Here is a 15,451-nt window from a genome sequence, read left to right as displayed (position 1 = left end):
GGCTCAGTCGGTTAAGCCTCCGACTTCGGCTCAGGTCAGATCTCACGTTCGTGGATTCGAGCCCCACGTCAGGCTCTGTGCTGACAGTTAGCTCAGAGCCTGGAGCCTGCTTCCGGTTCTGTGTCTCCTTCTCTCTCTGCCCCTCCCCCTCTCATGCTCTGTCTCTCTCTGAATCAAAAATAAATAAAAACATTAAAAAAATAATAAAAATAAAAATAAAAAATAAAAAAATAAGCATTTTTCTTTTCTTATTCTCAAAAGTAGTACATGATCATTACAAAAAAGCCCAGATCAGAATTAAATATATGTATTTGTCAATATATATATATTCATAATTCCACTTCCTGAAGGACCTGTTTTGTTTGTTTTTTTTTATTTTCACACTAGAAGCAGGGAAATGACATAGTTGAAAGAAAAAAACCTCAGGCTCTCCTAAGTCATTCAAATATTTATTTTATGTCTACATTGTGTCAGATGCTAGAGATCAAAGATAACTATGATTCAGTGTCCCCTCTGAGTTAGCTATCAGTGGGAAAATAATAACAAGATGACTATTGTGAAATAAGGTAAGAGCGATAGGGATGAGTGGAATGCAGTGGAAAAGACGACCCATAGCTCATAATTATACGAGTAATTAGGCCAACAAATCAGACTTGGCTTTTGAAGGATGAGAAGGAATTTGCCAGGCAAGTAATAGAGCGGAAGGTCTCTATTTACACAGGAAGCAGTAATGTTAAAAAATGTTGTAATCTAAATGTGATCTTTTTTTCTTTTTTTCTTCCCCTAGGCCCTCACCCAAACTCCACACTAAAAAAGTGAAACAATGACCAAGTATGAAAGAAGAGGCAAGACTCAAAATGCTTCAAAATGCCTGTAAGGTAGAGAATGGGGAAGTAAGGAACAACAAAGATTATTTTAAAAAATAAATAAATAAAACAAAGCTTTGGTCACAAACCCCAAACAGCAAAAAGGAGTGGGGCAATAAGTATATGAAAAGAGAGATGCAAACTGGAACAAGATACCATTTCCGACTATCAAAGGGATAATCTATCAATCTAAAATAAGACCTTTTACTGAAAAATGGTCAATAGCAGACCAATTTTACTCAATTCCTTGGGTGGTTATCTAAGTTCAACAAAAATTGGAGCCAGCTTATTCTCATAAAAAAAAAATGGTATCAAATCAGAAGCCACCCATGTAGTCTATCCCAAATTTCCATGAAAAAAATTCGTATCAGATCTCTGAAGGATTTCCAATAGCTATAAGGTCAGTCTTAACTGAGAAAAGATTCATGACTCAGCCATGCTCTGCTTCATACAAGAAAGTTCAACCATCTGCCTAAGAGAAGATATGAAGATAGCTTGTCCTCTCTGCAAGTCACCTTCTATTTAGAGACCTAAAGTCAGCCTCAAAGAAACAAACTAATTATCCAACCTAGTTAAGCTGTTTCTTGCTATGCAGAGATGGGTTTTGTGGTAGCCAGAGTTCCTTATTTTCTCTTCTGAGCTTTCTACACACATTTAGGAGACTACCACGCAAGTTTCAGAAAACAAGCAAGAAGTGTCTATGTGCCTGTGTGTATGTAAGGTTCAGGTGGAGCTGTGTAAGTGCAGAGAAACATGGATTGGCATATGGCTTCCCGGGAGGTATAGTCATATATAAGCAAAGTGTTGTGTTACGGGTATAATGCTAGAATCATCAAGAGCTCTAACAGTGCATATTAGAAACCAGAGTAGGATAAGATCCCACCAGCACTACCATATTAGATGAATATCTACTAATCACTGGAACTCAGACTAGGAGCTGTGTATCTTTCAGCAATACACCTAAGAAGAAGTTTCAGCCAGAATCTCAGTAAGGATAATCCATAAACATTTCTAACAAATGCATATCAGCTAACATGTAACAGTTACAATTCAATGATGAAGAAGCAGAAAAAACTTTCAACAATTTTTGTTGATTCTAACAAAAACAAATGTAGCACAAGAAATAGGGGTGCCTGGGTGGCTCAGTCTGTTAAACACCCGGCTTCGGCTCAGGTCATGATCTCACGGTTCGTGGGTTCAAGCCCCGCGTCAGGCTCTGGGCCGACAGCTAGCTCAGAACCTGGAGCCTGTCTTTAGATTCTGCGTCTCCCTCTCTGTCTGACCCTCCCCTGCTCAAGCTGTCTCTCTCTCTCTCTCTCTCTCTCTCTCTCTCTCTCAAAAGTAAATAAAACATTAAAAAAAATTACCCATTGGGGCGCCTGGGTGGCTCAATCGGTTAAGCCTCCGACTTCGGCTCAGGTCAGATCTCGCGTTCGTGGGTTCGAGCCCCGCATCAGGCTCTGTGCTGACAGCTAGCTCAGAGCCTGGAGCCTGTTTCAGATTCTGTGTCTCCCTCTCTCTCTGACCCTCCCCCTCTCATGCACTGTCTCTTCTGTATCAAAAATAAATAAAACATTAAAATAATTTAAAAAAAATTACCCATCACATAAAAGCAGAGCCTAACTTAGATGGTGAATAAACTCAAGACACAACCTACTTCCAAACAGTTTGGCAAACTCTATGAAACAGGCATAGGGGCGCCTGGGTGGCTCAGTCGGTTAGGCCTCCGACTTCAGCTCAGGTCAGATCTCACGTTTGTGGGTTCGAGCCCCGTGACAGGCTCTGTGTTGACAGCTCAGAGCCTGGAGCCTGCTTCTGGTCTGTCTCCTTCTCTCTCTGCCTGTCCCCCTCTCATGCTCTGTCTTTCTGTGTATCAAAAATAAATATAACATTAAAAAAAAAAAAAAAAGAAAGGCATATATGGAGAGGAAAGATCATAATAAAACCAGAGTAAGAAGAAAAGGGAGTAGGGTAAATCTTTAAAGGATGTAAAGAAGCTAAAATTTCAATAGCAGAAATAAAGCCTACATTGTAAGAGATAAAGGAAGATCAAATGAATGATAAGGACAAACATTTGAGAAGCTCACACAAAAGAAATAATAAGCCAACCTAATTATTACGAGTATTTTCAAGAAAGAAAACAGAACTAAATCAAAATAACAAAAAATAGGGGCACCTGGATGGCTCAGTCGGTTAGGCATCTGGCTTCGGTTCAGGTCATAATCTCACAGTTTGTGGGTTTGAGCCCCGCATCAGGCTCTGTGCTGACAGCTAGCTCAGAGCCTGAAACCTGCTTTGGATTCTGTGTCTCCCTCTCTCTCTCTGACCCTCCCTTGCTCACACTGTCTCTGTCTCTCAAAAATAAACAAAATAACAAAAAATATTTCTGGAAATGAAAAAAGAACCAAGTACAAAGACTGTAAGAAGCAAACGTATCAGGTAATATAAATGAACATGTATGAAAGACATAATCTGTCAAAATATTTCAATAAAAAGAAAAATCTTTATCACTACCGGGCACAGAATGCTCTGAAACAAGATGATTAACGCAAGACAACATAGAATGATTTCTACAGAATTTCTGAGGATGCTAGTGATCTAGTAATTATTAAATTATGTCTTCTAGTTACTCTTACTAAAAATATTAGCTGAAAATGCTGGTTGACATACATAATCAATAACTTAAATGTGAAGACTGAGAAAATTGGTTGGGGCGCCTGGGTGACTCACTTGGTTAAGTGTCCAACTCTTGATTTCGACCTCAGTTCATGACCTCAGAGTTCGTGAGTTTGAGCCCTGCATGGGACTCTGTGCTGACAGCACAGAGCCTGCCTGGCATTCTCTCTCTCTCCTTCTCTTTCTCTCTCAAAAATAAACAGTAAAAAAAAAAAAAAAAAAAAAAAAAGACTGAGAATGGCAATGAGCACCACTTCTATTTAAATAAAACTTAAAGATTTTGTGTTAACATTCAATGTAATTACCAAGATAAAAGTCTTGAAAGGTAAGTTAAAAACATGAAAAGGGTAAAAATATACTAATGATATGAAGTTCCAAGCTCATCAGAGAGGAAAAAAGCAGATAAAGTTAGAGTGGATTAAGAGGAAAAGCTATCTTCTAATATAGGGGGAGTCAAAGTATAATTTTCTTTTTCAGACTGAAAAATCAGATAGATTTTTTTAACCTAGATTTATACTTGAATTCATATAAACTATAAATTAGTGGACTTAAAAACAGGATGTATAAATTCCAAACATCTGAGATAAAAGCAACCCAAATATGATTTACAATGCAAAAAATAGAAAATATCAACAGATAACTGGATAAACAAAATGTGGTATACAGCTGGCCCTTGAACAACACAGATGTTTTATAGCAACTCTAATTCATAAACGACAAATGTGAAAGCTACCTGCTGTCCTTCAGCAGGTAAATGAATAAACACACTTCTTTTACCTTCCTTTATCATAAGAATACAATCTGTAATACATATAATATGTAAACTATGTGTTAAGCACTGTTTATGTTATTGGTAAGGCTTCCAGTCAACATTAGGGTATTATTAGTGATTAAGGCCTCTGGTCAACAGTAGGGTACTAGTGGTTAAGTTCTGAGAGAGGCTAAAGTTATACACAAACGTGGGGGCGGGGAGGTTTGACACCTCTAATCTCCATATTGTTCAAGGGCCAAGTATATAAATACAATGGAGGGGCGCCTAGGTGGCTCAGTTGGATGGATAAGTGTCCAGCTTCAGCTCAGGTCATGATCCCACTCATGGGTTCAAGCCCTGCATCAGGCTCTGTGCTGACAGCTAGCTCAGGGTTGGAGCCTGCTTTGGATTCTTTGTCTCCCTCTCTCTCTGCCCCTCCCCTGCTCACGCTGTCTCTCTCTGTCTCTCAAAAATAAATAAAAAAACATTAAAAAAAAAATAAATACAATGGAGTATTATTTAGCATTAAAAAAGAATAAAGTACTAATACATGCTACACATGAATAAAAACATTATATGGTATGTGAAATAAGCCAGACACAAAGGACAAATATTGTGTGATTCCATTTATATGAATCATCTAGAATAGGCAAAATCATAAGAGAACTAGAGTAGATCTGGGATAGGTTACTAAGGATTGAGGGTAGGGAGGAATGGGGAGTTGGTGTGTAATGAGTATAGAGGTTCAGTTGGGGAAGGTGAGATGAATGGTGAGGATGGGTGTACAACATTGTATGTGTACTTAATGCCAAAGATTTGTATACTTTAAAGTGGTTAAGATGGTAATTTTATCTTATGTATATTTTATAACAATTAAAGAAGCAGCAATTAACCATTAAAAACAAAAGCACTAAAAATAAAATGATAGAAACATCTAACAATTCATTATGATCATAAACTTTAAGCATTCACCATGAATTAAAACAAAAACAAACTACATGTAATTTAAAGAGACACGGCTAGGGGCACCTGGCTGGCTCAGTTGGTGGAGCATCTGACTTTTGATTTCAGGGTCATGAGTTTGAGCCTACCTTAAAGAAAAAAAGGGGGAAGAAAGAAAAAAAAAAAAGGATACATAACTAAAACAAAATGGCACAGAATGAGAAAGTTGGATAATTTATGGAACAAAGACATTTAGTACCAACAGGAATTTAAATAAAATACAAGACTCAGAAAGCAGGGTGATTATTTTTGACTAAGTGTAATCTATAATGAAGATCTTTAGCAGTAGAGAACTTACACATGCATCAAATAATACTGCACCAAAATACATAATAAGAATCATTAGAGTTGAGAGAATGAGAAGCCAAGCCACAGACTGGGGGAAAAATACCTGCAAAAGAAACATCTGATATAAATGACAGTTAATGAAAATATACAAAGATATCTTAAAACTCAATAATATAAAAATTGACAATCCAATTTAAAAATAGTATAAGATCTAAAGAGATATTTTATCAAAAAATGATAGAGAGATGGAAAAGAAGCATCTAGAAAGATGCTCAGGGCGCCTGGGTGGCTCAGTGAGTTAAGCACCTGACTCTTTTTGGGGCGGGGAAGGGGGGAGAAAATGCAGGTAGAAGAGGGACAGAGGATCTAAAGTGGGCCCACGCTGATAGCAGAGAGCCCAATGTAGAGAGCCCAACAGAGAGCTTGAACTCACAAACTGTGAGATCATGACCTGAGCCAAAGTCAGATGCTCAACTGACTGAACCACCTAGATAACCCAAAGCATCCAACTCTCTTTTTTTTTTTTTTTTTTTTTTTTTGAGAGACAGAGAGAAACAGCACGAACAGGGGAGGGTCAGAGAGAGAGGGAGATACAGAATCTGAAGACAGGCAGACAGGCGACAGGCTCTGAGCTAGCTGTCAGCACAGAGCCTGACGTGGGGCTTGAAGCCAGGAACCGTGAGATCATGACCTGAGCCGAAGCCAGACATTTAACTGACTGAGCCACCCAGGCACCCCCCCGCATCCAACTCTTGATTTTGGCTCAGGTCATGACCTCACGGTTTTGTGACTTTGACTCCCGGGTCAGGCTATGCTCTGACATCTTGAAGCCTGCTTGAGATCTCCCTCCTTCCCTCTCTCTCTGCCCCTTCCCCAACTCATGCTCTGTCTCTCAAATTAAATAAACTTAAAAAAAAAGATGCTCTTCATCAACCATTAGAATACTGCAAATCTAAACAAGGAGATGCCACTACATACGCCTATTAAAATAGCTAAAGTCCAAAACAGTAACAACATCAAATGCTTGTGAGGATGTTGAGCAACAGGAACTTTTACCTACTGTTGATTGAAAAGCAACATGGTATAGGCACTTTGAAAGACAGTTTAGAGGCTTCTTACAAAAATAAATACACTCTTAGCATACAATCCAGCAACCATGCCCCTTAGTATTTGCCCACAACAGCTAAAAATTTCTATCTATACAAATACCAAACACAGGGGCGCCTGGACTGCTCAGTCAGGTGAGCGTCCCACTCCTGGTTTCAACTCACAGTTTGGGTTCGAGCTCTGTGTCAAGCTCTGCGTTGACAGCACAGAGCCTGCTTGGGGTTCTTCCTCTCTCTGGCCCCCCCATGGTCATGCTCTGTCTCTCTCAAAGTAAGTAAATTAAAACACACACACACACACACACACACAACACAGATATTTATAGCAACTCTATTCATAAATGACAAATGTGAAAGCTACCTGCTGTCCTTCAGCAGGTAAATGAATAAACAAACTATAGTACATACAGTAAACAGAATAATATTCAGTGCTAAAAATGAACACGCTATTAAGCCATGAAAAGATATGAAGGAAACTTAAATGCATATTCCACGTTGAAAAGGTTACATACTATATGATTCCAATTATAGGATATTCTGGAAAAGGCAACACTGTGGAGACAGTAGAAGCATCAGTGGTTGCCAGGAAATAGGGAGAAGGGAGAGAGAAATAGGTGGAACACAGGGGATCTTCAGGGCTGAGAAACTGTTCTGTTTTTCTGATAGATAATATATGTCATTATGCACCATTAGTCCACTCCCATTAAATGTACAATATCAAGAGTGAACTCTGATGTAAACTATGGACTTTGGTTGGTAATGTGTCCATGCTGGTTCACCAACTCTAACAAATGTTCCACACATGGCAAGATGTTGATTGTAAGGGACGGAGTTCTGGCAGTTTATGGGAGCTTGGGGTTTACCAATTTTGCCATGAACCTAAAATTGCTATATAAAATAAAGTTTATTAAGTTAAACATTAAAAATCATTAGAAATAAAAGAAACAGACAACCAACATGTACTTACTGCAAGCCCATGTGTTCTAAGTAGAATTAATAGCAAAGAAATATAGAAACAAAAAAATGAAAGAAACCAAGTAACTTCAGATCAAAGTGCTATAAAAAGACACAAAGGGGTGCCTGGCTGGCTCAGTTGGTAGAGTATATAAATCGTAATCTCGGAGTCCTCAGCTCAAGCCCCACATTAGGCATGGAGCCTACTGTTTAAAAAAAAAAAAGACACCGAAGGGCAAGAAGTACCCCACTTGGTAGTGGGGTAGGTGGAGACTATTTTAGTAGACTGAATAGGTAAGGCCCCTTCAAAACAGTAATGTATGAAGGGAAGACAGTATTCAGGCAGAAGAAACAAAAATATGTAAGTCCCAATATGAGATAAGACTCTTAAAAACAATGCTACCCTGTCAATCTTTGATATATTAAAATTTAAAAATTAATGAAGACTGTCTAATAATTATAAGAACTATTAAAAGGAACAATAAACCAAATAAGAGAATTTGAATAATTAAAGGTTTACATATATACTCTGCAAACAGAAAATGTTTCTCTTTTTTGTTAAAGCTTATTTACTGTGAGGGAGTGTGAGAGAGCAAGGGAGAGGGGAGGGGCAGAGCAAGGGAGAGCGAGAGAATCCCAAGCAGGCTCCACACTGTCAGCACAGACCCTGATACGGGCTCAAACTCACAAACTGTGAGACTGACTGAGCCACCTAGGTATCCCAAACAGAGAATGTTTTTAAGTTTTCCCAGAACAGTTACCAAATTGGATTATTCTTTGAATCACCCCCCACTCACATCCAGCACAGAGCCCAAAATGGGGCCTGAACTCATGACCCTGAGATCAAAACCTGAGCTGAGATCAAGAGTTAGATGCCTAACCAACTGAGCCACCCAGGTGTCCCAGTAAATTTTAAAAAATAATTTAAAAGACTATAATTACTGATGACAATGAAAGAAAACAGAGTGAACAGAACTGTACTAAATACCACTTGACTCAAAGAGGAACTCAAACTAGAGCTACTATTTGGAAAGTAATGAATATAAAAACATGTTTCATGTAAATTTCAGAGTGCAGCCAAAGCTCTAATCAAAGGCAAATTAAGAGCATTAATGTTTTCACTAAAAAAAAAAAAAAAAAAAGAAAAACAAGAAAAGCAAAATAAGGAGAAAAGTAGAAATCAGGAAATCAGAAAACCGAGAATTCACCTCAAAGTTAGTTATCGAAATCACCTAAATAGACAAACATGTGGCAAATCAAATCAAGAAAAATAACAAAATCACTAATAAAAAGGTGGAAATAAACACCACAGATTTTAATTATATTACATACATCCATATAACAGCAAATCTGAAAGTCTTAAAACATATAAAATGGTAAAATACAAATTATCAAAACTGACTTATGAAAAAGAATTCCTCAAGATTCTACAGCAGTAACCACCTAAGTTACCATATAGCCTGCATACTATTAAATTTCTGAGATTCTCTTCTACTCTTTCAATAAAGTGTACATTTGAATAACATGAGTGGGGTTTTGGTTCCCCATAATATGTGCCTTTGGATACCTTCAGCTATTAGCAAATTTATGATATATGCAATTATTTGTAGTTAAAAGAAGAAAAACCTTATGAACACCTATAAAGTGTCATAAAACCATTTGCTAATATTCAAAAGCCATTCCTATTTTTGTTAAGAAGGAACAGAATAAAATAATACTATCTAAAACCAACAGTTGCCATCATCCTTAAATGCAAAAATATCAGAGACATTCCAAGAATGACAATTATGACCTCTCTTAAAAAAAATCTTTTAAATATTTTTTAAAGTTTATTTATTTTGAGAGAGAGAGAGGGAAAGAGCACCAGCAGTAGAGGGGCAGAGAGAGAGAGAGAGAGAAAGAGGAAATAAGTTACACACTCAGCACAGGAAAAGAACAAATACAGCACAGCTATGCAATAAAATGTTAGGTAAACATTAAAAAATGATTTTAAGAACAAAGGGAAATGTTCAAGATTTAGGAAGATAACAAATTATAAAAAAGAGGATTCCAATTTTATAAAAGTATTCTCCCACAAACATATGTATGTATACATATGTATATATATGTGTATGAATATGTGTATGTACACACACATACACACACACACACACACAATATAGTGGCAGGAAGCATACCAAAATATCAACAGTATTTTGATATCCATACATAATGGAATAAGGGGTTTAAAAAAACAACTTCTTTTCAAGTATTTGATCAGGAAGGTGAAAAAAGTTCAGTAAGAATTTACAATAGAGATAGCTTATCAAATATCTAGTTCTATTTCCACTATTATATTTGCCAGTGTAACTTCTCTTTCTTTAATAATTTACTCTTTAGAGCACCTGAAATTTTATTTAAATGCTTTACCCACCTCTTGCTGCTCATGTTTTTATTATACAGTAATTTTGTTTTGTTCGTAAGCCTATAAATTACTAAATATTCTCAAAATTAAGGATAGGAATTAAAATTTTTAAAGCTGAATATACCTTGTTCTTATGAAATAAAAGCAAGGCCAAAATGAAACCTTCTAGCTTTCTAGAACCCACAAACATTTACATGAAAAAACACTACCAATAGCTTAATCAGAAAGATGTGAGGAAGAACTCAGCAGAGCAAGCTAAAAGTGCTCTGCATGCATATGGACATGTATCAAAAAACATTTTTCTTAATAATTGTTGTACTGGGGTTCCTGAATGCCTCAGTTGGAGGAGCATGCAACTCTTGATCTTGTGGTCATGAGTTTGGCCTTAAAAATTAAAAAATTTTTTAAAGTTTATTTATTTTTGAGAGAGAAGAAGAGACAGACTCCCAAGCAGGCTCCGCACCATTAATGCAGAGCCTGATGGAGGGCTTGAACTCACGAGCTGTGAAATCATGACCTGAGCCAAGATGGAGTCAGATGCTTACCTGTGCCACCTAGGGGCTCCTGTACGTGTATCAGTTTTAACCAACACTAGTCGTTCTTCCTTGCACCTCCCTGTTTGATTAGTTCCAGCTGGCAAAAATTGAGAAATAACTCTCATTTCCAGATGAATAAATCATGCTTTCCCCATACTGCAAATAAGATCATGGATTAACATGGTAAGAAAATATATATGAACAGTAAGAATATTTAAACCAGAGTGGAGCTCAAGAAAAACTGCCAAAGAGAGCTACGCGCAGAGATGGAAATTTGAAGGATGAGGATGAAATCGGCAGAGGACAAAAGAAGGGGATGAAAGGGTTTTTGTTTGTTCTTTTTTTTTTTTTTGCTTTTCAGATGCGATGCTTACAATAAAACCATTCCGATACCACTCCCTGAATCTCTATATCCATTTTCACAGCAGCCTAAAACTCCTAAATTTTTTTCTATGCCCATATTTCACGTCAATAACCATGCTATTTTACACTGTTAAAGTTCTTCCTTGCCCCCATCATGCACACACACTAATTCCAGAAGGACAGTACGACAATTATCATTATTTTCTAAAAGTTTTAGATATTTAAGTAAACTCTACACACACACAACATGGGGCTCAAACTCATGACCACAAGATCAAGAGTTGCATGCTCCTCCAACTGAGGCATTCAGGAACCCCAATACAACAATTATTAAGAAAAATGTTTTTTGGTAAACATGCAATGGGAAAAAGCTTAAACAGAAGGTAAAAGATTATTACTTATTATGTATGAAAAGCTTCAACAATTCAATAAGAAGTATAGATTGATATAGCCTTTTAGGACAGCAATATGGCATCAATCGAAACCTAAAAGGCACACTTAAGAATCCTTTTTATGGAAATACTTGTATATATATGCATGTGGACAAAGATATAAGTTCACTAAGGTTCCAGTTTCACTTGCTCAAAATTGAGAATACAGACTGTCCCTGACTTCTCATGGTTCAACTTACAGTTTTTTGACTTTACGATGGTGTGAAAGTGAAGTTTCCACATTCAGTAAGAACCATATTTTGAATTTTGCTCTTTTCTTGGGCTAGCAGTACGCAGTACCACATTGTCTTATGACATGGGGCAGTGGCCATGAGCCGCAGTCCCCAGGCAGCCACGTGATCAAGAGGGTAAGCAACTGAAACACTTCAAACCATTCTATTTTTCACTTTCAGTACACTATTCAATAAAGTACATGAGACATTCAACACGTTAGTGTAAAACTGGCATTGTGTTAGAGGGTTCTGCCCTGCCCTACTGTAGGCTAACCTAAGTGTTCTGAGCTTGTTTAAGGTAGGCTAGACTGAGCTATGATGTTCTGTCTTACACCGTTTTCAACTTAAAGTGGGTTTGTCGAGACAAAACCCCATTGTAATTGATGAAGATCTGCACAGTAGTCTTCTCTTCCCCATGGTTTCTTCCCACAGTTTCCGTTGCCAGCAGTCAACCGCAGTCCTGGATCCTACTACTGAGGTATATCGTCAAAGGTCAGTAGCTGCCTATCGCTACTTCACAGGGTCTACCTAAGCCATTCACCTCACTTCACCTCATTATGTAGGCATTTTTTCATCACATCATAAGAAATGTTAGTAGAGTCCAAAGAGATATTTTGAGACAGAACACATTCACATAATTTTTACTATACCATACTGTAATAACTGTCCTACTCTATTATCAGTTATTGTTGCTAATCTCTTACTGTGCCTAACTTCTAAACTAAACTTTATCACAGATATGTGTACACAGGAAAAAACACAGTATATATAAGGTTCAGTCTATCCCTGGTTTCAGGATTCCACTGGAGGTCTTCAAACATATCCTCCATGGATAAGAGGGGACCACTGTAACATACAAAACCATGAATCATGAAACAAAGTGCAACAATACAATAGACTACACCATGACTGCTAAAAAGATGAAGTACAACTATACGTATTGAGATGCAAAAGATTATGTAATGACCAGATCTCTTATTTTAAAAAATTGGTTAAACCCACACACATAATGCTTATTTCTAACTACATAAAGAATATTGTTCACATGGGTACCTGTAGGGAATGGGACTAGAAAGTGAGGAAACAGTAATTTTCATTTTTCTAATTTTAAATAATTGAGTTGCTTGAACAATCTTTTATAAAAAGCATATACCACTTCTGGAATTTAAAAATAAGGGAAATAAACACTAGTCTGTTAGGATGGTTATCTCTGAGGTTAAAGTGATTTTTGTACTGTTTCTTAATAATCTTCACTACTCTCCAGATTTTCTATGAGAAATATGCATACGTTTTAAAATCTGAAAAACATGTACTTAAAAAAACCTAGATTTTATATCAGTTGCAAAACTTTTTCCAGAAAGTTATTTTTAATTTAACAGTTATGATCTCAGAAACTTGGTTCTGAGATTCCAACCTCTTCCAGAAAGCATTCTTAAGCCCAAGTTTGGGAGCATAACATTTGCTACAGAAGCAATTAAATGTAAAACCTATTTTAGAATGGAATATTAACTAACCTCATAAAGACTTAAGTACTACATTCACAAAGTGCTTTACCTATATTATCTCATTTACTTTAAATATCCCCATGAAATTTGTATTATATTGTTATTACTATCAATCCCCATTTTACAGATGAAGAAAACCAAATCTTGAAAAGAGTACCCAGGGTCAAGTACAAGAGCCAGAATTCAAACCCAGGTCTCCAGCACCTAACCGTCTGAGACACATGAAATGGTAAATGCTAATGTACCTCAGAGATAATAATAGGCTAGTGTTCTGAAATCCTACAGGAATGTTCAGAATGACTATTCTTAAATAGTTTAGTGATCCCAAAATGAAGAAGCAGTGAAACTTCTGATCACAGAAGAAAACAATCAGTACTTCTTCAAAGCCAAAGGGGCAATTTTTCCTTCTCTTTCTACTTCTACCAAGGTACCAGAAGGATACAAGGGACAACTCAGGTTCATAAGCAACTTAACCTAGTTCTGGCTAGCCTCGAATTAGCCCTCTAACTAACTGGAAGGGCTTTTGAAAACAAACTGATCAGAATCCCAAAGGCTTAAAGCCTTCAACAAGGCCCGGTTTCAAGTTTTAATCAAAAGAGGAGAAATTCCAAAAAGCCAAAAGAAATATTCTACTTGAATATTAGAATTATCAATATTGACAGGAGAAACATAAGGATTTAAAAGTACCTACTTATTTTATCTATTTGAACAAGTTCTTTTTAAAAAAATATAATTTTATCCTTAGCTACCTGAACTAAAGCTAAGTGTTTTCTTTAAAAATGTATAATTAAAAAGAAATGTACACGACTATTAATCATATCTACTTGGAAACCTGCCTATCATAAACATCAGAGAATCATAGGAACCCCCGATTCATTACACCTCAAGTACTTACTTACCATTACTTTACAATTTGGGGTTTGCCTTGGTTAGCATTAAATGTCACAAAGTAGAGAAGACTGGCTCTCTTTTTGAATAATGGTAAACCAGGAATCAAGGCCCTAAGGGAAGAGGAATATACAGGAACTCTTCCTTGGTGAAAGTTATCTGCTTAAAGGGGCACCTGGGTGGCTTAGTCAGTTGAGAATTGGACTTTGGCCCAGGTCACAATCTCACAGTTTTTGAGTTCAAGCCTTGTGGCAGGCTCTGTGCTGACAGCTCAAAGCCCGGAACCTGCTTCAGATTCTGTGTCTTCCTCTCTCTCTGCCCCGCCCCTGCTCATGCTCTGTCCCTCTCTCTCTCTGAAAAATAAATAAATGTTTAAAAGAAAAAAGTATCTGCTTGTAAGAAACTGGCAGAGAAGCTAACATTAACAGACCAAATTACACATGCTATCATTTTTACACCTGCAACAAGTCCTCTCAATTAACTTAAGGACAACTGACATCAAATGATGACAGTATTAATACTCAGTATTAACACTTAGGTAGAAATGGAGTATTTAGTGAAAACAAAATTCACTGAATTTAGATCAACCTCTTTCACCAAAACCTGGAAGTAGGCTTAAGACCTACATATGTTACAGGTCAAAAATATTTTAAGGTTCATTTTTCCTAATGTAAATCAGTGTCCTTGCATAATAAATAGTTATAAAGATTTAAAAGTCAAGAATGAAAGAACTGCCTTAAATCAATACCCCTAATAGAACATGAACAAAGCTTTCCATTTATATGTGTGTATATAATTGTGTGTATACACACACGTAAAAAACATTTAGAAGTTAGTATGAGGGTGTTTTACAAATGCCACAGAGCTTCTGGCAAAGTTGACAAGTTGCAACCTGCTTTAAAAATTACTATTCAGGGCCTTCATCCCAATCTAATTTTATTTAATGTTATTTTTTTGATAACCCTATAAAACCAAGCCCTCCCACCCCCCAGCAAATTCTTGTACATTTCAATATCCTGCCTACTTATAAGAGCGGAAGAGTCAAACAGAGCAGGGGGGAAAACGTGACGTGCACAACCTTGATCCAAAACACAGTTCGTCGTAGTCTAATTTTAGGCCTAACCATTTTGATTGTCTTTTACAAAGGTTAAAAAGAAAACAAACAACTATAGATCACTTTTAAAGGAGAACTGAAATAACTGTATCAATGGAAGCTGGCAAGATTTACAAATCACGCTCACAACTGCCCTGAGTACTCCAATTAAAATGAAGATACAAGGAGGATACAGCCCCACACCAACCGACAACAGAAATTACTTTTCATACTTTTAATTCTGGGATGACTTTAAAGAATTACTCAAAAGACTGAGTCCACCGAGGGCTTTGGAGCAATGTCGTATATGTCTTGTTTTAAAGAAAACCAAACATGGTGAAAAGCCAATCTTCAC

General features: G+C 36.9%; 1 protein-coding gene across 4 annotated transcripts in view; it reads right to left on the bottom strand.

Annotated features, from left to right (window-relative positions):
* The window catches only part of PAK2 (p21 (RAC1) activated kinase 2), a 76,086-nt gene that overhangs the window by 59,715 nt on the left and 920 nt on the right, over positions 1-15,451 (bottom strand). The window lies entirely within an intron of this gene.

Source organism: Suricata suricatta, chromosome 5 (assembly GCF_006229205.1).
Source record: "Suricata suricatta isolate VVHF042 chromosome 5, meerkat_22Aug2017_6uvM2_HiC, whole genome shotgun sequence".
Taxonomy (NCBI): domain Eukaryota; kingdom Metazoa; phylum Chordata; class Mammalia; order Carnivora; family Herpestidae; genus Suricata; species Suricata suricatta.
Note: the sequence above shows the minus strand (reverse complement) of the source record. Positions and strands in the feature narration are given on the sequence as shown.